The sequence below is a fragment of the Elephas maximus genome, chromosome 2 (genome assembly GCF_024166365.1).
Source record: "Elephas maximus indicus isolate mEleMax1 chromosome 2, mEleMax1 primary haplotype, whole genome shotgun sequence".
Classification (NCBI taxonomy): domain Eukaryota; kingdom Metazoa; phylum Chordata; class Mammalia; order Proboscidea; family Elephantidae; genus Elephas; species Elephas maximus.
This window is the reverse complement of record NC_064820.1, coordinates 233,899,450-233,923,706: the sequence shown is the minus strand read 5'-3', so window position 1 is coordinate 233,923,706 and position 24,257 is coordinate 233,899,450. Positions and strand designations below refer to the sequence as shown.

Here is a 24,257-nt window from a genome sequence, read left to right as displayed (position 1 = left end):
GTGCTCCCACGAGAATGATGGTCCTCCACTACCCCAATTCCCTGCTCATATCAATGGTCCATCCACTTTCTGGCTACTCTGATCCCCATGTCATCGTGGTGTCTGCTGCCTCTGAGGACTTACAGAAACTAGCTTCTTATCATATACTTGGAATAAAGAAAAATGCAATTTTGCCTGCTATCTAACCCTTTAATATGTTTAAATTTCTCTCCAGACCATATTTTAAGTACTTGGATTGTCAACATTTTTCAATTTTTTTGTATCACCCAACCATACCTGACACAGTTTTTAGTCATTATTAATATTTAGTAATTAAAAAAAATTCATCTTATCATTTTACTCTTTTATTCACCTACTTCTTGATTTTTTTAGTTTTCATTCTTATGTGAGATTATCTGTTTTATTTATTCTCTTACAAACATTTACCCTAGACATTGGCACACAGTGGTAAATCCCTTCCATCAGAAACTCCCAGCACATAAGAACTTGCTGTGGCCATTAAATCTGAGATTCAGATTTCTCAGGCTTCTGAAAATACTGAGAACCTTAACTTTGAATAGCGGAAATACACAGGCTGCTCTTCCCTCCTTTGAGTAGAAAGGATGTCATTTATTTATATGAGACTTTCAATTAAATGAGGCAGGCATCTCACTTCAGTCATTTCAGCATACCTCGAAGTGACTTAAAATCCTAGTGCAATGGAATCAAAAAGAAATGTGTTTATGATACACTCTATCTGATGCCATTGGGTGGGCAAGGCCCTACGTATCCTTAAATAACCCTGTTTTATGACAGCTCCGGCTGGGTCAGTGTCTGTTTCTAAGGAACCATCCATGCGAAGCTTCTTTCCACCGTATTCTGATGTGAAGATGATATATTCTTACCACTCACACTTCCCACTCTACGGAGTCACGGGAACGCTTTTTCCCTGCTTGGGAAAGCTGTGTATCCCTCAAGCATTTAGTTTGGTCCTAGCTTGTGACTTTTGAGTCTGTAACTGACTATAGTTTCCACTTTGCTCCGGCTTTGGGAAGTGCGAGGTCTGCGTTATAGCTCATGGCCCTTATTCTTTAATTGTAAAGGACTCACTCCTGGCTTCTCACGATGCTAGGTCTTCCCAGTATTTCTAGTTCAGCTCAACTCTTACCTCTTCAGAGAGGTTTTCTCTGACCATTTAGCTAAAATGGTTTCCAACAGATATTGCCAAATAAATTTACTTCTTAACACTTCTTGTGTCTTTGCCTTTTAAGACATCTACTTGCTTATTGACAAAACTCAATAAATAAATAATTTTTACCTTTCATGTAGCCTCACTGCCTTGCACATACTGGTAAAGTGTAGTCTCTTAGCAAACATTCTGTGAATAGATGAACAATTAGGGATATTAACCCAAAAATTTAAAGATGTACCTATAAACTATCTTTATCTACAATAATTAATTAGTTTAAAGAAACTGTCAGCTCCAAGATATTGAAATTTATTATCATCTTGATTGTTTTCTCCTCCAGTTTTTCCAGGTCTTATCTTGCCTCTATTTTTTTACTCTGACTCTAAAATATTTGTATATGTTTGTGACCTCTCCTCCAGGCACAGAACGTGCTAACATCAATCTTTCCAAGCATATCCGCATGCAAGTGCTCCCACCAGAATGATGGTCCCCCACTACCCCAATTCCCTGCTCATATCAATGGTCCATTCACCTTCAGCTACTCTGATCTCCATGTCATAATGGTGTCTGCTGCCTCTGAGGACTTACAGAAATTAGTTTCATATCAGTTACTTGGGATAAAGAAAAACAATTTTGCCTGCTACCCAAACATTTAATATATTTAAATTTCTCTCCCAGACCATAATGCATTTTGCCAGAAATGTAATTTTCACTTTTCTATAGTTGACCTTCTCTTTTGCACATACCAACATGTCTTTTCTTTAACAGTCTCCACAAGTTGGCACAGAGTACTTGATGAAGTTGCCCCTCATTCCCTCCATCAGGAAATGAGACACACAACTTCTCAAGTCTTGGATTTCCAAACTCAGAGAGATGGGGATGGAGGCAGGCACTTCTCATCATCTCAACTCTCCTGGTCTCTTTCTTCTGTCCCAGGGTTTTGATCCAAAGTGTATGTTAAGGTGGCTGCAGAATCTCTCTCAATCTCCCGTTGAGTGGTATTTTTATTCCTTTTCCTCTTGAATCTGGGCTGATGTCTGCCATGAATTAACCACCACAATGTGGGGAATATGACATTTAACCTTTAAAGAAACTGTCAGCTTCCCCTTACTTGCACCAAACATTCTTCTTGTGATTCTGAGGTAGCCCTGGCAAGCATACAGAGGGACTCTGGAGGATAGATCCACACGGAGAGAGAGGCCCCATGGAGCGTCCAGCCCAGGCCCAGCCCAAGCGCCAGTTAAGCCCAGCCAGGGATCAACATCAGCAGATACCACATGGAGCTTAAGAATCACTTAGTCAAGCCCTGCCTGAATCCCTGGCCCACAATAATCATGACCATAGCCTCCACTTGTGTGTTTAAAGATAATTCTCAAGGTTAAGATTGGCTTCTTTCACCACTGAAGCAATGGGTGGTTGACCTCAGTGGGAAGAGCTCTAGGAACATTGGGAATCACTGAGAGTGAAAGAATACATTGCAAAATATTTTAGGGTATTATCTGGCATCAGGTGTTTCCTCAAGATATATACAGTCTTGACATTTTATCTTCTTTTTTTTTTTTTTATAGATACATTTTTACTTAGGATTATATTCCCCCCCCCTTTTTTATGGAAATAATTTGGCAAGCTATCAATGTGATATTTTTTCCAAAAATAGACTGCTTTAAGCCATTGCCTTTTCATGAGTTGATGACATCATTTGGGGAAGTCCGGCTAACAATGAGTGTGACTGTGGACGACTATGAAGATGAATTGTATACATGAAAATTTAGTCAATCATCTAAACCGAATTAGCTGAAAGTATGTTTTTCTAAGTTCTTCCACTACTTTCCTCTTTTTCCAACCTTGATCTATAATGAAATGTGTACTTTATTAGCATTGGTCTCACTATTCTCTACAAAGGCCCTGCACTTGCTTATCTTCTACATTTTATTTGTCCTATTTTACTTTCTTCAGATACTTTTCCCCCTTTTCCATTGGGATATCTTCCCTTATCTTCCCCTGTGACCTGATTCACCTGCTCTGTCTTCCACTAACCTCTATGGGGCCTTGAGCAAGTCCTTTCCTCTGCTTAAAGTCTACGGGTATTTAGGGTGTCTGAGAAACGTTCAGGGAGACTGTTAAATGAGCAGATTCCTGGGTTCCACCCTCATCATCTTTGGGTTTATTGCTCTGGCATTGAGTCAGGAGGCAGCATTTCAAATAAAAGCTTTATGGGGTCTGGGAAAGGAGTCCTCTGGTCCTCTTTGAGAAACACTGTCACAGTAGGGGTAGTGACCACCTCCCCCCTCAGTCTCCTGCCTCTAAATCATACTCTCTCTCATCTGTGTAAAAACAGAGATTCAAAAACCTATATTCCTTAATGATTTTTTTTTTAAGTAAAGATTGTAAAACTACCCACCTGAAGGTTTAGTTACAGACTGTTTCCTTGTGCTGCAAACTTCTAGTTACTTATTATCCTATTTATTACGAATTTCCTTCCCTTTCTGATTTCTAGGGGCTTCATGTTATGTTTATTTTTCTTTCCTAGTTATATTACATACTACATAACAAGTAGTTTATTAAGCACTTTATATGAATTATCTCACTTAAAAATAACTGGTGAAGCAGCTACTATTACTAGCCATGTTTCACAAATGGAAAATAGAGATAAACTGAAAAATGATCCTTAAGGTGTCTTTGACCCTACAGCTGGAAAGTGGCTGGCTAGGACCTAAATTCATTCACACATGCAACAATTATTTGCATCTCCTAGTTACTGCTCTAGGTATAAATGGGAAAAAAAGAAATAATCTGTACCCTCAAGGAATACATGTTCTATGGGGTGAAGGAAACACTAAAAGAATATTTTTTAAAAATCATAGCGTGTGGTAAAAAGTGACAAGGAATATGGATGGAAAAAAAAATAAGGAATTGTTTTTTTAAGGAAGATAAATTAGCCCAAAGGGCTCTACTTATCAAGTATTAAATTTATTATAAAGATCTGGTGATTTTGTTGAAAAAATAGACAAATAGACCATTGAAACAGAATAGAAGGCCCAAAAAAGAAACTGGATTGCCCGGGAAATTGGATATAGGGCTTGCCGTTGACTGCAGGAAGATCAGGTTAAGTGGGAGAGATTGGCAATCTAGGTTTTCCCCGTCAAAGTACCTCAAAACAATTCTAGCCTGTACCCTATAACCAATTACAAAGCCACTTCCACATTTTTAGGTACTTTTTAGAACACCCCATACCAAATGCTGTCACAGTTTCCCAGGGCTGCCACAAAAATAATGATAATAATAATACCACAAAGTGGGTGACTTCAAAGAACAGAAATTTATTTATACACAGTTCAGGAGACTAGAAGTTGAATTTGAAGTACTGGCCTTGGCAATTCCTTCTGCGGATTTTGTGGGAGCAGCTGTTCCATGTGTTTTCCCTAGCTTCTGGTTCTTCTGGCAATCTTTGGAGTTCCTTTATTGCTTATGGCTGCGTCTTCAAGTGGTGTCTTCCCCCATGTATGCCTCTCTCTGTGTCTGTTCTCTCCAGTTATAAGACACCACTCAAAAGGGATTAGGAGTAGGACACACCCTACTCTGGTATGACTTAACTTACAATATCTTCAAAGAAAGACCCTTCAAACGAGGTCACAGTCACCGGTACAAAAAAAAAAAAACACTACCTTTGAGTCAATTCTGACTCATAGGGGCCCCATAGGATGGAGTAGAATTGCGCCAAAGGGTTTCCAAGGCTATAATCTTTACGGAAGCAGACTGCCACATCTTTCTCCAACAGAGTGGCTGGTGTGTTTGAACCGTCAACCTTTCAGTTAGCAGCCAAGCGCTTAACCACTGCTCCACCAGGGCTTCTTCTTCATAGGAACAGGGGTTAAGATTTTGAAATCTCTTTTTGGAGAACACAATTCAATCCATAACACTGTGGTACATCAATATCATTTAATGCTCTTTGGTAATCAAAAGGAAAATGCTGTTATTGGTACAAGCCACAACCGTGGATGAATCTCCAGAGGATTATACTCAGCAAAAAACAGTCAATTCCAAAAGACTACATATTGTGTAATCTCAATTATATCAGATTTTCAATTGACAAAAATATAGAAACAGAGAATAGATGAGTTACTGCCAGGGCTTAATTGGGGGGTTGCAAAGAAAGTGGTGTAACTAGAAAAGGCAACGAGGGATTTGGTGGTGATGGAAGTTTTCTATATTTTGTCTTTTATTTATTATGTGTCAACTTCCTGGTTGAGACATGTTACACAGTTTTGCAAGATGTTACCACTGGGAAAACTAAGTAAAGGATCTTTGTATTATTTCTTATAGCTACATAATAAATCTACAGTTATCTGAAAATAAAAATGTTTAATTAAAAATAAATTCCATGCTTCGAAGGCCAGCGTAGCAGGGGCAGGGGTCTGGGGACCATGGTTTCAGGGGACGTCTAAGTCAATTGGCATAATAAAATCTATTAACAAAACATTCTGCATCCCACTTTGAAGAGTGGCATCTGGGGTCTTAAACACTAGCAAGCAGCCATCTAAGATGCATCAATAGGTCTCAACCCACCTGGATCAAAGGAGAATGAAGAACACCAAGGACACAAGGCGATTATGAGCCCAAGAGACAGAAACGGCCACATGAACCAGAGACTACATCATCCTGAGACCAGAAGAACTAGATGGTGCCCAGCTACAATTGATGACTGCCCTGACAGGGAACACAACAGAGAACCCCTGAGGGAGCAGGAGAGCAGTGGGATGCAGACCCCAAATTCTAATAGGACTAGACTTAGTGGTCTGACTGAGACTGGAAGGACCCCGGTGGTCATGGACCCAGACCTTCTGTTGGCCCAGGACAGGAACCATTCCCGAAGCCAACTCTTCAGACATGGATTGGACTGGATAATGGGCTGGAGAGGGATACTGTTGAGGAGTGAGCTTCTTGGATCAGGTGGACCCTTGAGACTATGTTGGCATCTCTTGCCTGGAGGGGAGATGAGAGGGTGAAGGGGGTTAGAAGCTGGCGAAAAGGACACGAAAAGAGATAGTGGAGGGAGAGAGCAGACTGTCTCATTAGGGGAAGAGTGATTGGGAGTGTGTACCAAGATGTATTTGGGCTTTTGTGTGAGAGACTGACTTGATTTGTAAACTTTCACTTAAAGCACAATAAAAATTATTTTAAAAAAATAATAATAAATAAATTCCATTGTAGTCAATGCAGGCAGAATATCTTTAATCATAAGTCTGTAGCTGTTTTATTTTTTTCTTTAGGATATTTTGTGAATGAGCACTCGTATTTTCTCCTTATCATTATTCTAATCAGACATGGTGTTAATTCTCAGGAGAAAGTGGAAAGAATATGGAGTAAAATCAATAAGCTGGCCACATGTTTGTCTCCTTAATTAGAACTTTGTATTTTGGATTTCTTTTGTAACGCAAAGAGTTGTGTGATATGTCATTGATGTGTGCCAGTTATTAAGTCTGTGTCTCTCAGCTTCAAACCTACACTTATATCAGCTCCTTTATGAGGCTGGGGCTGGTTCCTTACTAGTTTTCATCCACCAAAAAAGAAACAAACAAACCTGTTGCTGTGGATTGAATTCCAACTCGTAATGAACTTAGAGGACAGACTAGAACTGCCCCATAGAGTTTCCTATGATGTAAGCATTACAGAAGCAGATTGACATATCTTTCTCCTGTAGAGAGGCTGGTGGTTTCGAACTGCCAACTTTTGGTTAGCAGCCAAGTGCTTAACTACTGTGCCACCAGGGTTTCTTTCTTCACCCACAAGGGGAGATAAAGGCAAGTGTGTTGAAGGCTGGTAGTAGTGGTGGGTTTGCTCTTCTGTGTTTGCTTCCTGTTTGCAAATATGACTTTAACAATGTTTGTTCACACCATCAGTGACAGTTTATTAGGAAGCAGTAGTTGCATCACAGTAGATCAAGATTTCCAACATGTGGTGAGCTGAGTCAGCATATTGCATCACATAGACAGCAACGGTACGGCCAGCTGATGGTCTCTCATTAGAAATAGGAAGTCTGAGTTTTTCTCCTCCCTGGGCTGCTTCTATGATACGTAAGTTCTAAAAATTCCAGTATTTTTCTTCTGTCCTTCCACCTCCAGTGGTCTGCTTATTTCTTTTTTTTTTTTTTTTTCTTCAACTTCTACCTAACAGTTTACGATAATAAATTATTTTCGAATAACTAGAGTGGTTTCTATTTCCTGACTGTACCCTGACTGGAGCAAAGTTGCACCTATATTTAAACTCAAGATTAAGTCTACATGGTGCACCAAATTGTTCTTTTATTGTCTCACTGTCTAAAAAGCACACTATTGACCCTTTGTATTAGTATTGATAGTTGAGGGTCACCCACACCTAAGTGACATGAGAAACTGAGCTGAGCAAAAACTGACCTTACCCTTGAATTTGAGTTCTTCAGTCCTCACTAGCCATTTTGTCTTTCCCGAATAGCCTCTTGAGATCTCCCTTCACATCCTTGTTCCTCAAGGTGTAGATGAGGGGGTTGGGGGGGGTCACCACAGTATAGAAAAGAGTCAGGAATTTCCCTCCTTTCTGGGAAAAACGGCTTCAGGGCTGCATGTAGACTGTGGTGACACTACAGTAGAAGAGGAAGACAACCACCAGATGTAAAGCAGGTGTGGAAGGCCTTGCTCCTTCCCTCTTGGAACTGGATGGCCAGCACTGCCTGGGCAAAGTGTCTGTACGAGACAAGGATGGGCAGTAGCAGCACCATTAGGACAATGGCCCCAATCACTGATGTCTGAAGTTCATTGATGCGTGAGTCTCCACAGGCCAGGCGGATCAATGCAGTAACTTCATACATAAAGTCATCCACTTGGTGGTGATGGCAGAAAGGCAGCTTCATTGTGGTGGGGGAATGCACCATGGAGCCAAAAATCCCACTCACCTAGACCAGGAGTGCCAGCTTCTGACATAACTTTGGGTGCATAATGACCTCATAGTGCAGGGGCTGACACACTGCTACGTAGCAGTCAAAAGCCATGACCAGAGGCGGAGCCAAGATGGCTGCCTAGGTAGACGCTGCCTCGGATCCCTCTTGCAACAAAGACTGGGAAAAACAAGTGAATCGATCACATACATGACAATCTATGAACACTGACCATCAAACACAGATCTAAAGAGTTGACCTGAGTGACAGGTGAGCGAAAAGCTGCACCCTGAACCAGCTACCGCTTCCGGAACCCGTGACCCACTCCACAGCCTTGAGACCTCGCGGTTCCCTGGCGCCTAGCGGTGGGGCTGATAGTGGCTTGCTGAGGTGGGGCAGGCACAGGACACAGCTCTAACCCCTAGCCCCCTGGGGTAACCTCCGTAGAGACTCAGCCAAGGCAAGCAGGCTGCACACTAACAGGGCTAAGGAGAGAACAAATGAGCAGCAACTGTTTTCAGAGCCTGGAGCCAGCAAGCCAGTCAGAAAACTTTGGCGCCGGGTTTTGGACTGGTTGCAGGAGAGTTGAGCATGGCATCTTGAGATGGCGCAAACATGGGACGCAGCCCCAGCACCCTGAAGTGACCTTGGGGGAAGCCCAGCCGGTGCACGCAGGCAGCGCAGGGAGGCAGCTGACAGGAGAAATCACCTGGAGGTAGCAACTGGTTTTGGAGCCAGGAGTGAGGCATCCCAGCTGGGAAACCGTGGCGCTGGGCTTTGGACCAGGAGCGGAGGAACTGACCACGGCTTCTGAGACAGACATGCACAGGACGCGGGCCTGACCCCCAGGGGCAATTTCGACCCAGCCAAGGCACACAGGCTACCCGCCCCTTGGGAATCTCAGATAAAACAGTCATCACCAAGCAAGTTAAGTAACTTTGTCTATATTCCTGGGTGCTACTCTCTTCTGTCTATCTGATCCCTCCCCTCCCTTTCCCAGGTGGCTTCATTAACATTGGAATTTCCTGGGCCAGAGAGTGAAGTGCTCTGTGGTTTTTTTGTTTGTTTATTTGTTTCTTTTGTCTTTTTCTAACCCATTCTCCTGGCCTAAGAGAAGCAGCTAGCTACAAAAAACCCAGGGACCAAAAATCCTTCTCTGACGTCCCGAAATTGGACTAAAAATACAGAACCACCTCCAGCCAAGCATATGAGATCCACCTTCTTGGGCTTTCATCCCTACAGGCAACAAGGTGGCTATTATAATGCAAAGACAATTCTGATAGTGATCTGACTGTAATTATTTTAGCAGATTACTGGAAAGACAAATTTCCCAGGTCTGATATCTCTACCTATTAAGCAGAGCCCTCACTGACCCACAACAGGGAACTGAGGGCTGAAGCTCCACCCGGACCACCTAACCTCCTGCCACAGGGGTCTGAGGATAGTGACATCTACCAATCCGTAGAGGTACATGCCTTGGGTGCCTAAGGTACAGCTGCAGAGCCAACCCACCTAAGTGCTTTAGGAATAGAGACACACCTACGTCACTGGCATTTGGGGGAAGCCTGTCAGCATCCTGCCTCCCTGGGAATATGACCCGCTGCTGCTACTAGAATCTGGTGTACACAACTATCACCATTACTCCTCTAAGTGAAGAGGTAGTCTACCCCACACATTTGGTGACCCAAAATCAGATTCTACTCAAGAATACTGAATGGACTATTAGGCTTATATTTCTGGTAATGGCCCAAACCAGCTGGTAATATGACATAAGTGATTCAAAGGCTACAACAATCAAGACAGCGCAATCTAATACCCCATCTACGTATATTGAAAGAAAACAAAACAAGACTTAGTGAGCAAATATAAAATAAATCATTACAATATCTTATAGATGGCTCGGAGACAGCAGTCAATATCAAACCACATAAAGAGGCAGACCAAGATTGCTTCTACAACTCCCCAAATTAAAGAATCAAAATCTTTCCCAAATGAAGATGCAATCCTGGAATTGCCAGATGCAGAATATAAAAAACTAATTTACAGAATGCATCAAGACATCAGGAATGACCTCAAAAATGAAATAAGGCAATCTACAGAAAAAGCCAAGGAGCACACTGATAAAGCAGTTGAAGAAATCAAAAAGATTATTCAAGAACATAGTGGAAAAATTAATAAGCTGCAAGAATCCATAGAGAGACAGCATTCAGAAATCCAAAAGATTAACAATAAAATTACAGAATTAGACAACTCAAATAGGAAGTCAGAGGAGCAGAATCGAGCAATTGGAATGCAGAATGGGGGATCTGGAGGACAAGGGAATTGACACCAATATAGCTGGGGAAAAAATCAGATAAAAGAATTAAAAAAAATGAAGAAACCCTAAGAATCATGTGGGACTCTATCAAGAAGAATAACTTGTGTGTGATTGGAGTCCCAGAACAGGGAGGGATAACAGAAAACACAGAGAGAATAGTTGAAGATCTGTTGGCAGAAAACTTCCCTGACATCCTGAAAGACAAAAGGATATCTATCCAAGATGCTCATCGAACCCCGTTTAAGATTGATCCAAAAAGAAAATCACCAAGACATATTATTATCAAACTTGCCAAAACCAAAGATAAAGAGAAAATTTTAAAAGCAGCCAGGGATAAAAGAAAGGTCTCCTACAAAGGAGAATCAATAAGAATAAGCTCAGACTACTCAGCAGAAACCATGCAGGCAAAAAGGCAATGGGATGATATATATAGAGCACTGAAGGAGAAAACACAGCCAGCCAAGGATCATTTATCCAGCAAAACTCTCTATCAAATATGAAGGTGAAATTAAAACATTTACAGATAAACACAAGCTTAGAGAATTTGCAAAAACCAAACTAAAGCTACAAGAAATACTAAAGGAAATTGTTTGGTCAGAAAATCAATAACATCAGATACCAACACAACACAAGGCCACAGAACGGAGCATCCTGACATCAACTCAAATAGGGAAATCACAAAAACAAATTAAGATTAATTTTTAAAAGAAAAAAATGCTCAAAACAGGGAATCATTGAAGTCAATATGTAAAAGATCAGAATAATCAAAAAGAGGGACTAAATACAGGAGGCATAGAACTGCCATATGGAGAGGAAAACAAGGCGATATAGGACGATACAAGTTAGGTTTTTACTTAGAAAAATAGGGGGAAATATTAAGGTAACCACAAAGAGGTCTAGCAATTCCGTAACTCAAAATAAAAATCAAGAAAAACATAACAACTCAGCAAACATAAATTCGACTACTATGAAAATCAGGAACACACAATTTACAAAGAAAAATGTCATAGCACAAAAAAGTAAGGGGAAAAATGAAGTTGTCAACAACACACACAAAAAGGCATCAAAATGACAGCACTAAAAAAAACACATACTTATCTATAATTACGCTGAATGTAAATGGACTAAATGCACCAATAAAGAAGCAGAGAGTCTCAGACTGGATAAAGAAACATGACCGTCTATATGCTGCCTGCAAGAGCCACACCTTAGACTTAGAGATACAAACAAACTAAAACTCAAAGGATGGAAAAAAATATATCAAGCAAACAACAATCAAAAAAGAACAAGAGTAGCAATATTAATTTCTGACAAAATAGACTTTAAAGTTAAATCCACCACAAAGGATAAAGAAGGACACTACATAATGATTAAAGGGACAATTGATCAGGAAGACATAACCATATTAAATATCTATGCACCCAATGGCAGGGCTGCAAGATACATAAAACAAACGTTAACAGAACTGAAAAGTAAGATAGACACCTCCACAATTATAGCAGGAGACTTCAACACACCACTTTCGGAGAAGGATAGGACTTCCAGTAAGAAGCTCAATACAGACACGAAAGACCTAATTGCTACAACCAACCAACTTGACCTCATAGACCTATACAGAACACTCCACCCAACAGCTGCAAAATATACTTTTTTTTCTAGTGCACATGGGACATTCTCTAGAATAGATCACATATGAAGTCATAAAACAAAACTTTGCAGAATCCAAAACATAGAAATATTACAAAGCGTGTTCTCAGACCACAAGGCCGTAAAAGTGAAAATCAATAACAGAAAAATCAGGGAAAAGAAATCAACTACTTGGAAACTGAACAATACCCTGCTGAAAAAAGACTGGGTTATAGAAGACTTTAAGCAGGGAATAAGGAAATTCATAGAATGCAACGACAATGAAAATACTTCCTATCAAAACTTCTGGGACACAGCAAAAGCAGTGCTCAGAGGCCAATTTATATCGATAAATGCACACATACAAGAAGAAGAAAGAGCCAAAATCAGAGAACTGTCCCCACAACTTGAACAAATAGAAAGTAAGCAACAAAAGAATCCATCAGGCACCAGAAGAAAACAAATAATAAAAATTAGAGCTGAACTAAATGAATTAGAGAACAGAAAAACAATTCAAAGAATTAACAAAGCCAAAAGCTGGTTCTTTGAAAAAATTAACAAAATTGATAAACCATTGGCCAGACTGACTAAAGAAATACAGGAAAGGAAACAAATAACCTGAATAAGAAACAAGATGGGCCATATCACAACAGACCCAACTGAAATTAAAAGAATCATATCAGATTATTACAAAAAATTGTACTCTAACAAAATTGCAAACCTAGAAGAAATGGATGAATTCCTGGAAAAACACTACCTACCTAAACTAACACAATCAGAAGTAGAACAACTAAACAGACCCATAACAAAAAAAGAAATTGAAAAGGTATTCAAAAAACTCCCAATGAAAAAAAAGTCCTGGCCCAAGAGTCCCAGGTTATAAGATAAACATACAAAAATCACTTGGATTCCTCTACATCAACACAAAGAACATCGAAGAGGAAATAACCAAATCAATACCATTCACAGTAGCCACCAGGAAGATAAAATACTTAGGAATAAATCTTACCAAAGATGTAAAAGACCTATACAAAGAAAACTACAAAGTACTACTACAAGAAACTAAAAGGGACCTACTTAAGTGGAAAAACATACCTTGCTCATGGATAGGAAGACTTAACATAGTAAACATGTCTATTCTACCAAAAGCCATCTGTACATACAAGGCACTTCTGATTCAAATTCCAATGTCATTTTTAAATGTGATGGAGAAGCAAATCACCAACTTCATATGGAAGGGAAAGAAGCCTCGGATAAGTAAAGCATAACTGAAAAAGAAGAAGAAAGTGAGAGGCCTCACTCTACCTGATTTTAGAACATATTATGCAGCCACAGTAGTCAAAACAGCCTGGTATTGGTACAAAAACAGGCACACAGACCAATGGAACAAAATTGAGAACCCAGATATAAATCCATCCACATATGAGCAGCTGATATTTGACAAAGGCCCAGTGTCAGTTAATTGGGGAAAAGGTAGTCTTTTTAACAATGGTGCTGGCATAACTGGATATCCATTTGCAAAAAAATGAAACAGGACCCATACCTCACACCATGCACAAAAACTACACTTGGAGTTAGACCTAAACATAAAGACTAAAACGATAAAGATCACGGAAGAAAAAATAGGGACAACATTAGGAGCCCTAACACAAGGCATAAACAGAATACAAAACATTACTGAAAATGTCAAAGAGAAACCAGATAATTGGGAGCTCCTAAAAATCAAACACCTATGCTCATCTAAAGACTTCACCAAAAGAGTAAAAAGACCACCTACAGATTGGGAAAGAATTTTCAGCTATGACATCTCTGACCAGCGCCTGATCTCTAAAATCTATATGATTCTGTTAAAACCCAGCCAAAAAAGACAAACAACCCAATCAAAAAGTGGGCAAAGGATATGAACACGCACTTCGCTAAAGAAGATATTCAGGCAGCTAACAGACACATGAGAAAATGCTCTCGATCATTAGCCATTAGAGAAATGCAAATTAAAACTACGATGAGATTCCATTTCACTCCCACAAGGCTGGCATTAATCCAAAAAACACAAAATAATAAATGTTGGAGAGGCTGCTGAGAGATTGGAACTCTTATACACTGCTGGTGGGAATGTAAAATGGTACAACCACTTTGGAAATCTATCTGGCGTTATCTTAAAAAGTTAGAAATAGAACTACCATACAACCCAGAAATCCCACTCCTCGGAATATACCCTAGAGAAACAAGAGCCTTCACACAAACAGATATATGCACACCCATGTTTATTGCAGCTCTGTTTACATTAGCAAAAAGCTGGAAGCAACCAAGGTCTCTATCAACGGATGAATGGATAAATAAATTGTGGTATATTCACACAATGGAATACTACGCATCGATAAAGAACAATGACGAATCTGTGAAACATTTCATAACATGGAGGAACCTGGAAGGCATTATGCTGAGCGAAATTAGTCAGAGGCAAAAGGACAAATATTGTATAAGACCACTATTATATGATCTGGAGAAATAGTATAAACTGAGAAGAACGTATACTTTTGTGGTTACGAGGGGGGAGGGGGGGAGGGGGGAGAGGGTTTTTTACTGATTAGTTAGTAGATAAGAACTGCTTTAGGTGAAGGGAAGGACAATACTCAATACATGGAAGGTCAGCTCAACCAGACTAGACCAAAAGCAAAGAAGTTTCCAGGATAAACTGAATCCTTCAAAGGTCAGCGGAGCAAGGGCGGGGTTTGGGGACCATGGTTTAAGGGGACTTCTAAGTCAATTGGCAAAATAATTCTATTATGAAAACATTCTGCATCCCACTTTGAAATGTGGCATCTGGGGTCTTAAATGCTAACAAGCAGCCATCTAAGATGCATCAATTGGTCTCAACCCTCCTAGATCAAAGCAGAATGAAGAACACCAAGGTCACACGATAACTAAGAGCCCAAGAGACAGAAAGGGCCACATGAAACAGAGACCTACATCATCCTGAGACCAGAAGAACTAGTTGGTGACCGGCCACAATCAATGACTGCCCTGACAGGGAGCACAACAGAGAACCCCTGAGGGAGCAGGAGACCAGTGGGATGCAGGCCCCAAATTTTCATAAAAAGACCATACTTAATGGTCTGACTGAGACTAGAGGAATCCCAGCAGGCATGGTCCCCAAACCTTCTGTTGGCCCAGGACAGGAACCATTCCCGAAGACAGCTCATCAGACATGCAAGGGACTGGACAGTGGGTAGGAGAGAGATGCTGATGAAGAGTAAGCTACTTTTATCAGGTGGACACTTGAGACTGTGTTGGCATCTCCTGTTTGGAGGGGCGATGGGAGGATAGAGAGAGTTGGAAGCTGGCAAAATTGTCACGAAAGGAGAGACTGGAAGGGCTGACTCATTGGGGGAGAGCAAGTGGGAGTAAGGAGTAAGGTGTATATAAACTTATATGTGACAGTTTGACTGGATTTGTAAACATTCACTTGAAGCTCAATAAAAATTAATAAAAGTAAAAATAAAAAAAAAAATCCCTGGCCCGGACGGCTTCGCTGCACAGTTCTACCAAAGTTTCAGAGAAGAGTTAACACCACTACTACTAAAGGTATTTCAAAGCATAGAAAATGATGGGATACTACCTAACTCATTCTATGAAGCCACCATATCCCTGATACCAAAACCAGGTAAAAGACACCACAAAAAAAGAAAATTACAAACCTATATCCCTCATGAACATTGATGCAAAAATCCTGAACAAAATTCTAGCCAATAGAATTCAACAACATATCAAAAAAATAATCCACCGCGACCAAGTGGGATTTATACCAGGTTGGTTTAATATTAGAAAAACCATTAATGTAATCCACCATATAAATAAAACAAAAGACAAAAACCACATGATCTTATCAATTGATGCAGAAAAGGCATTTGACAAAGTCCAGCACCCATTCATGATAAAAACTCTCAGCAAAATAAGAATTGAAGGAAAATTCCTCAACATAATAAAGGGCATCTATACAAAGCCAACTTTTTTTTTTATACAAAGCCAACAGCCAACATCATTTTAAATGCAGAGAGCCTGAAAGCATTTCCCTTGAGAACGGGAACCAGACAAGGATGCCCTTTATCACCACTCTTATTCAACATTGTGCTAGAGGTCCTAGCCAGAGCAATTAGGCTAGACAAAGAAATAAAGGGCGTCCGGATTGGCAAGGAAGAAGTAAAATTATCTCTGTTTGCAGATGACATGATCTTATACACAGAAAACCCTAAGGAATCCTCCAGAAAACTACTGAAACTGATAGAAGAGTTTGGCAGAGTCTCAGGTTACAAGATAAACATACAAAAATCACTTGGATTCCTCTATATCAACAAAAAGAACACCGAAGAGAAAATCACCAAATCGATATCATTCACAGTAGCCCCCAAGAAGATAAAATACTTAGGAATAAATCTTACCAAAGATGTAAAAGACCTATACAAAGAAAACTACAAAGTACTACTACAAAAAACTAAAAGGGACCTACATAAGTGGAAAAACATACCTTGGTCATAGATAGGAAAACTTAACATGGTAAAAAATGTCTGTTCTACCAAAAGCCATCTATACATACAAGGCACTTCTGATCCAAATTCCAATGACATTTTTCAAAGTGGTGGAGAAGCAAATCACCAACTTCATATGGAAGGGAAAGAAGCCTCGGATAAGTAAAGCATAACTGAAAAAGAAGAAGAAAGTGAGAGGCCTCACTCTACCTGATTTTAGAACATATTATGCAGCCACAGTAGTCAAAACAGCCTGGTATTGGTACAAAAACAGGCACACAGACCAATGGAACAAAATTGAGAACCCAGATATAAATCCATCCACATATGAGCAGCTGATATTTGACAAAGGCCCAGTGTCAGTTAATTGGGGAAAAGGTAGTCTTTTTAACAATGGTGCTGGCATAACTGGATATCCATTTGCAAAAAAATGAAACAGGACCCATACCTCACACCATGCACAAAAACTACACTTGGAGTTAGACCTAAACATAAAGACTAAAACGATAAAGATCACGGAAGAAAAAATAGGGACAACATTAGGAGCCCTAACACAAGGCATAAACAGAATACAAAACATTACTGAAAATGTCAAAGAGAAACCAGATAATTGGGAGCTCCTAAAAATCAAACATGTATGCTCATCTAAAGACTTCACCAAAAGAGTAAAAAGACCACCTACAGATTGGGAAAAAATTTTCAGCTATGACATCTCTGACCAGCGCCTGATCTCTAAAATCTTTATGATTCTGTTAAAACTCAGCCACAAAAAGACAAACAACCCAATCAAAAAGTGGGCAAAGGATATGAACACGCACTTCACTAAAGAAGATATTCAGGCAGCTAACAGATACATGAGAAAATGCTCTCGATCATTAGCCATTAGAGAAATGCAAATTAAAACTACGATGAGATTCCATTTCACTCCCACAAGGCTGGCATTAATCCAAAAAACACAAAATAATAAATGTTGGAGGGGCTGCGGAGAGATTGGAACTCTTATACACTGCTGGTGGGAATGTCAAATGGTACAACCACTTTGGAAATCTATCTGGCATTTTCTTAAAAAGTTAGAAATAGAACTACCATACAACCCAGAAATCCCACTCCTCGGAATATACCCTAGAGAAGTAAGAGCCTTCACATGAACAGATATATGCACACCCATGTTTATTGCAGCTCTGTTTACAATAGCAAAACCTGGAAGCAACCAAGGTGTCCATCAATAGATGAATGGTTAAATAAATTATGGTATATTCACACAGTGGAATACTACGCATCAATAAAGAACAGTGACGAATCTGTGAAACATTTCATAACATAGAGGAACCTGGAAGGCATTATGCTGAGTGAAATTAGTCAGATGCAAAGGGACAAATACTGTATAAGACCACTATTATAAGTTCTTGAGAAACAGTATAAACTGAGAAGAACACATTCTTTTGTGGTTACAAGGGGGGAGGGAGGGAGGGAGGGTGGGAGAGGGTTATTTACTGATTAGTTAGTAGATAAGAACTACTTTAGGTGAAGGGAAGGACAATACAGGGAAGGTCAGTTCAACTGGACTGGACCAAAAGCAAAGAAGTTTCTGGTATAAACTGAATGCTTTGAAGGTCAGCGGAGCAAGGGTGAGGGTTTGGGGACTATGGCTTAAGGATACTTCTACGTCAATTGGCATAATAAACTCTATTATGAAAACATTCTGCCTCCCACTTTGAAGTGTGGCGTCTGGGGTCTTAAATGCTAACAAGCAGCCATCTAAGATGCATCAATTGGTCTCAACCCACCTGGATCAAAGGAGAATGAAGAACACCAAGGTCACACGATAACTATGAGCCCGAGACAGAAAGGGCCACGTGAACTAGGGACTTACATCATCCTGAGACCAGAAGAACTAGATGGTGCCCGGCCACAACCGATGACTGCCCTGACAGGTAGCACAACAGAGAACTCCTGAAGGAGCAAGAGAACAGTGGGATGCAGACCCCAAATTCTCATAAAAAGACCAGACTTAATGGTCTGACTGAGACTAGAAGAATCCTGGCGGTCATGGTCCCCAAACCTTCTGTTGGCCCAGGACAGGAACCAGTTTCAAAGACAACTCATCAGACATGGAAGGGACTGGACAATGAGTTGGAGAGAGATGCTGATGAAGAGTGAGCTACTTTTATCAGGTGGACACTTGAGACTGTATTGGTATCTCCTGTCTGGAGGGGAGATGGGAGGGTAGAGAGGGTTAGAAACCGGCAAAATGGTCACGAAAGGAGAAACTGGAAGAAGGAGGCAGGCTGTCTCATTAGAGAGTGAGTAAATGGGAGTATGTAGTAAGGCTAAGCTTATATGTGACAGACTGACTTGATTTGTAACTTTCACTTAAAGCACAATAAAAATTATTTAAAAAAAAAAAGCCATGACCAACAGCAGGACACACTCAGCAGTACCCAATCTCAGGAAGATGCAGAGTGAGCTGCACATCCCAGGTAGCTGATGGTCTTGTCTGGGCCCCAAAGGTTGACCAGCATCTGAGGAATGCAGCCGGTGGTGAAGCAAAGATCAAGGAAGAAGTACACGGGGGTGTGGAGATGAGAGTCAATATTGGACATAAGTATGATGGTGATGTTGCCCAGTAGCGTGACCATGTAAAAGATGGACACAACCACAAAGAGAATAATTTCCAGCTTGGGGTTATCCGGGAAGCCCAGAACAATAAAGCCATGTAGGGTGGTGTCATTGGTCATGTCCGTCCAGACCCTTCTTAAATTGAAAAGAGCAACACCCCAGGGATTAAGCGAGAACAGTGCTTTTGATTTTGGTAAAATCTCATGTCATATCTTACTGTTTTCTCTAACATTTTACTGACACTTGTGTCATAACTGTCTTTTCTTGGATATTGTCACTTATTCTTTTTTCAGACTTAATCATTCCAGCAAACTCCCAGAAGGTGAGAATGTAGGCGATCAATGTTCTAAACTAACCCTTGCTAAACTTTCGGTAACAGCATTACTTGAATCTTCTACCCTTCTCTTTAGAATCAAAGCTACCTTTCCGTTTCTGGGTAAGTGATTTTAGGTTAAAATTTACATTTTTCTAGTGCCATAAAAACAATAGTGTTTCTGTATTCAATCTGAAGCATGCCCACTTCTTTCCTAATGAGCAGCATTCTTCATCTAATTTTGGTCATTGAACAGCATTTTCATTGATTTGTAATGCCACCAGAATTTCATAAATTGGAGGTGTTCTTTATGACATTACACTGCTCGGTGCTGTTCTTTTGGATGCTGTGATAGAGGTTAGTAGCAAACAGCCATTTAGCTGTTCTCTTCCTACATCTGGGAAAGCCTGTTCCAGTTGCTCTTCCACTAGAAAGAGTTTATGTAATAAATATGCTTGTCTCATTTTTTTTTCTCAGCTCTGTGGCATTGACTGTGCTTTTCCAAATAATACATGTCTGTGAGTTTTTTGTGTGTGTGTGAGTTTTAAAACCTCTTAGGTTAGTGAAAAATCAAAATTACCTCAGGGACATTTTCTAACTGTACATATAGCCCTAGTGACTTTGGTACTTCCTTTGGTGGACAGTGACCTAATGTGAGAATGTAAATGGTATGAGACCACGCAGATATTAAAGTGTGAACCAGCTAGGCTAAAAAAGAATATAAGCAGTATCTGTTGATGTCAAGTGAACTCCAACTCATGACAGGCCCTTGTGTGTCAGAGAAGAACTGTGCTCCGCAGGTTTTCAATGGCTGATTTTTCAGAAGTAGCTTTCTTCCTTGATGCATCTGGCAGACTTGAACCTCCAACCTTTCAGTTAACAGCCAATTGTATTAACTGTTTGCACCACCCAGGATAAAGACCCACTATTCTGTTCATTGCAAATCCTTTCACTGTAATCAACACCGGGTGTAATCAACAAGGGAGTGGTCTATAGACAAATCACCAAAACTCTGAGGCACTGGCTTTGTGATTCCTCAAGTTGGTTGTGCCTTCTCTTTCTACTCAATTCAGTCTTGATAACTCATGGAAAACACTAGTCAAGGCCTATATTAAAGGGAGTAGTCATTAACGGTAGTGGAGAATAGTGAATCCAGGTGAACTCTTGATCAGAAAGGACACATTTAACTATGACGACAAAGGGATGTAAATTAGGTAAGATGAATGTCTCACCTAGACTTCATATAAATTGTCGGTTTTGGGGGGCCAGGATGTGTTCTGTGTTGGACATTATGGACTTTATGACATGGAGGTATATCATAGTGGAATAATGAAGTCAAGAACTTCCTCCTCCCGCTCTCATCAATGCTAAGCCTGTATCCAGACTTTATTTTCTGATGCTGGCAGTGCCCCCTGCCTCTGCCTTTCCACTACTCACTCACATTGCATCCCAGGTCCAGTTTCCACCCTGCCGTGATAGTACTGCAGGCCCCTAACTTCTAACATGTCCCCTCCAGCCAACATCCCTTTTTCCTTCCCCTTTTTAGGTTGGAATCTTCTTTAATAGGCTGTCTTCCTACCTGTAAATTTAAAGTAATTAATTGAATTATCATAATTACATTCCCCGTTTACTGTCAACAAAATCCAAAAATCTCTGGTTAGTCCCCAACTTGTGGTATTTCCTCCAGGCATGAAGTCTACTGATATCAACCACTCCAAACATGTCCACGTGCAAAATTAATAATTTAATTTTATTCATCTACAAGAATGATGGTTCTCCCCTACTCCAATCTCCCAATTACGTCAGTTTCCATTCCATGTTCTGGCTGCTCTGATCACCACACTTTACTAAAACTAGTTTTACATCAGTTACTTGAACCAAAAGAAAATGTGATCTTGGCCACTACCGAACTATTTAATGTATTTAAATTTTTTCCCAAACCACACTCTTAATACTTGAGTTGTGTGTACGTGTATGTGTGTGTGTGTGTCGCTATGAGTCAGACTTGACTCGAAGGCAACTTTTTTTTTATGACTGTGTGTGTCTCAAAAGCATAGCTGCTACAGTTCTTTAAGTGAGAACTTGATCCTATTTTCATTCTTATGTGAGATCTCATGTAAGTGTCTACTTTAAAAAAAAAAAAAAAGGACACTGATAAATTGTTGCAAATTCCTGCCATTGGAAACTCCAACCAAATAAGAACTTGCTGTGCCAATTGATTGCAGATATGAATTTCTCAGGCTTTTGAAAAAGTGGGAGAAATTTAGCTTTGAGTAGTGGAAATATATGGGCTGCCCTTCATCCTTTTGAGTAGACAAGATGTCATTCATTTGCAAGAGACTTTCAATTAAGCGAGGCAGGCATCTCGCTTCATTCATTTCAGCATACCCCAATGTGACTGTAACAGGAAGAACATCCACAAAATATCTGTTGTTTTGCAGCCTGAGCCAGTACGTGTTTGTACAGTACCTACTTGTCAGTAATAATCGGTAATAAAACCAATATAAATCAAATTATCATTCAATATTTGTGACTGCATCTATTGACTTTTCAACTGACATAATTGTTTTCCAGTTTACTCTCCCCAACCCACAAGTAATCCTTATGATGCATTTGTATAACAACACTAGCATCCTTCAAGGAAGGATTAGAGACTTGTTCACTTACTTGCCTCCCTCTGGTCTGTGAGCAGTTCTTGCAGGCATTTCAGACTTAGAACTGCAGGAGGAATGTGAAAAGAACTAGGATAACAGGACATCCTAGAAAAGCAGAGAAAGAAGAGGTAGTTTCTGGGCCACAATTTAGAAAGACAATTTCAAAATAGGTTAATTTGTGTGTGTATGTGATTTTCCCCCTTTTTCTTAACCCTCAACTCTTTAGTCATTACTTGTTTTTGTTTTTCAGGCTAACAAAGATATTGATGGATAGCCTGCATTTCTGATAAGAGCAGGCTAAAATGGAAGCTATGTTGATTTCAGTTCTAGTCGTACTTCTGTTTCTAAACAGCTGCTCAGCAGTCTCTTAATGGCTCCATGTACAGCCTTATTTTGGCAATCAATGTTTGTTTATTTGAAATATATTCCTTTAGTCTATATTATCTAATTATCGACATTCTAGACCAATGGCTTCCTTTTCACTTTTAGGATTGTTGTTGTTGTTAGGTGCTGTCAAGTCGACTCCGACTCATAAAGACACCATGCACAACAGAATGAAACACTGCCCAGTCCTGCGCCATCCTTACAATCCTTGTTATGCTTGAGCTCATTGCTGCAGCCACAGTGTCAATCCACCTCACTGAGGGTTTTCCTCTTTTCTGCTGACCCTGTACTCTGCCAAGCATGATGTCCTTCTCCAGGGATTCGTCCCTCCTGACAACATGTCCAAACTAGGTAAGACGCAGTCTCGCCATCCTTGCTTCTAAGGAACATTCTGGTTATACTTCTTCTAAGACATATTAGTTCGTTCTTTTGGCAATCCGTGGGATATTCAATATTCTTTGCCAACACCACAATTCGAAGCAGTCAATTCTTCTTCGGTCTTCCTTACTCACTGTCCAGCTTTCACATGCATATGATGCGATCGAAAATACCATGGCTTGGGTCAGGCACACCTTAGTCTTCAGGGTGACATCTTTGCTCTTCAACACTTTAAAGAGGTCTTTTGCAGCAGATTTACCCAACTCAATGCATCTTTTGATTTATTGACTGCTGCTTCCATGGCTGTTGATTGTGGATCCAAGTAAAATGAAATCCTTGACAACTTCGATCTTTTCTCCGTTTATCATGATGTTACTCATTGGTCCAGTTGTGAGGATTTTTGTTTTATGTTGAGGTGTAATCCATACTGAAGGGTGTGGTGTTTGGTCTTCTTTAGTGAGTGCTTCAAGTCCTCTTCACTTTCAGCAAGCAAGGTTGTGTCATCTGCATAACACAGGTTGTTAATGAGTCTTCCTCCAATCCTGATGCCCCATTCTTCATATAGTCCAGCTTCTCCTATTATTTGCTCAGCATACAGATTAAATAGGTATGGTGAAAGAATACAGCCCTGACACACACCTTTCCTGACTTTAAACCAATCAGTATCACCTTGTTCTGTTCAAACATCTGCCTCTTGATCTATGTTAAGGTTCCTTATGAGCACAATTAAGTGTTCCGGAATTCCCATTCTTCACAATGTTATCCATAATTCGTTATGATCCACACAGTCGAAAACCTTTGCATATTCAATAAAACACAGGTAATCATCTTTCTGGTATTCTCTGCTTTTAGCCAGGATCTGTCTGACATCAGCAATGATATCATCAGTTCCACATCCTCTTCTGAAACCGGCCTGAATTTCTGACAGCTCCCTGTCGATATACTGCTGCAGCCAGCTTTGAATGATCTTCAGCAATATTTTGCTTGCGTGTGATATTAATGATATTGTTCTATATTTTCCACATTTGGTTGGATTACCTTTCTTGGGAATAGGCATAAAAATTAATCTCTTCCAGTCAGTTGGCCCGGAAGCTGTCTTCCATATTTCTTGGCATAAACAAGTGAGCACCTCCAGTGCTGCATTTGTTTGTTGAAACATCTCAATTGATATTCCATCAATTCCTGGAGCCTTGTTTTTTGCCAATGCCTTCAGAGCAGCTTGGACTTCTTCCTTCAGTACCATCGGTTCCTGATCATATGCCGCCTCTTGAAATGGTTGAACATCGACTTATTCTTTTTGGTGTAATGATTCTGTGTATTCCATCTTCTTTTGATGCTTCCTGTGTTGTTTAATATTTTCCC

The 24,257-nt window shown here is 40.2% G+C and overlaps 1 pseudogene; it reads right to left on the bottom strand.

Annotated features, from left to right (window-relative positions):
• Positions 1-7,603: 7,603 nt before the first annotated feature.
• LOC126068511 (olfactory receptor 2H2-like) lies at positions 7,604-19,285 on the bottom strand (annotated as a pseudogene).
• Positions 19,286-24,257: the final 4,972 nt, after the last annotated feature.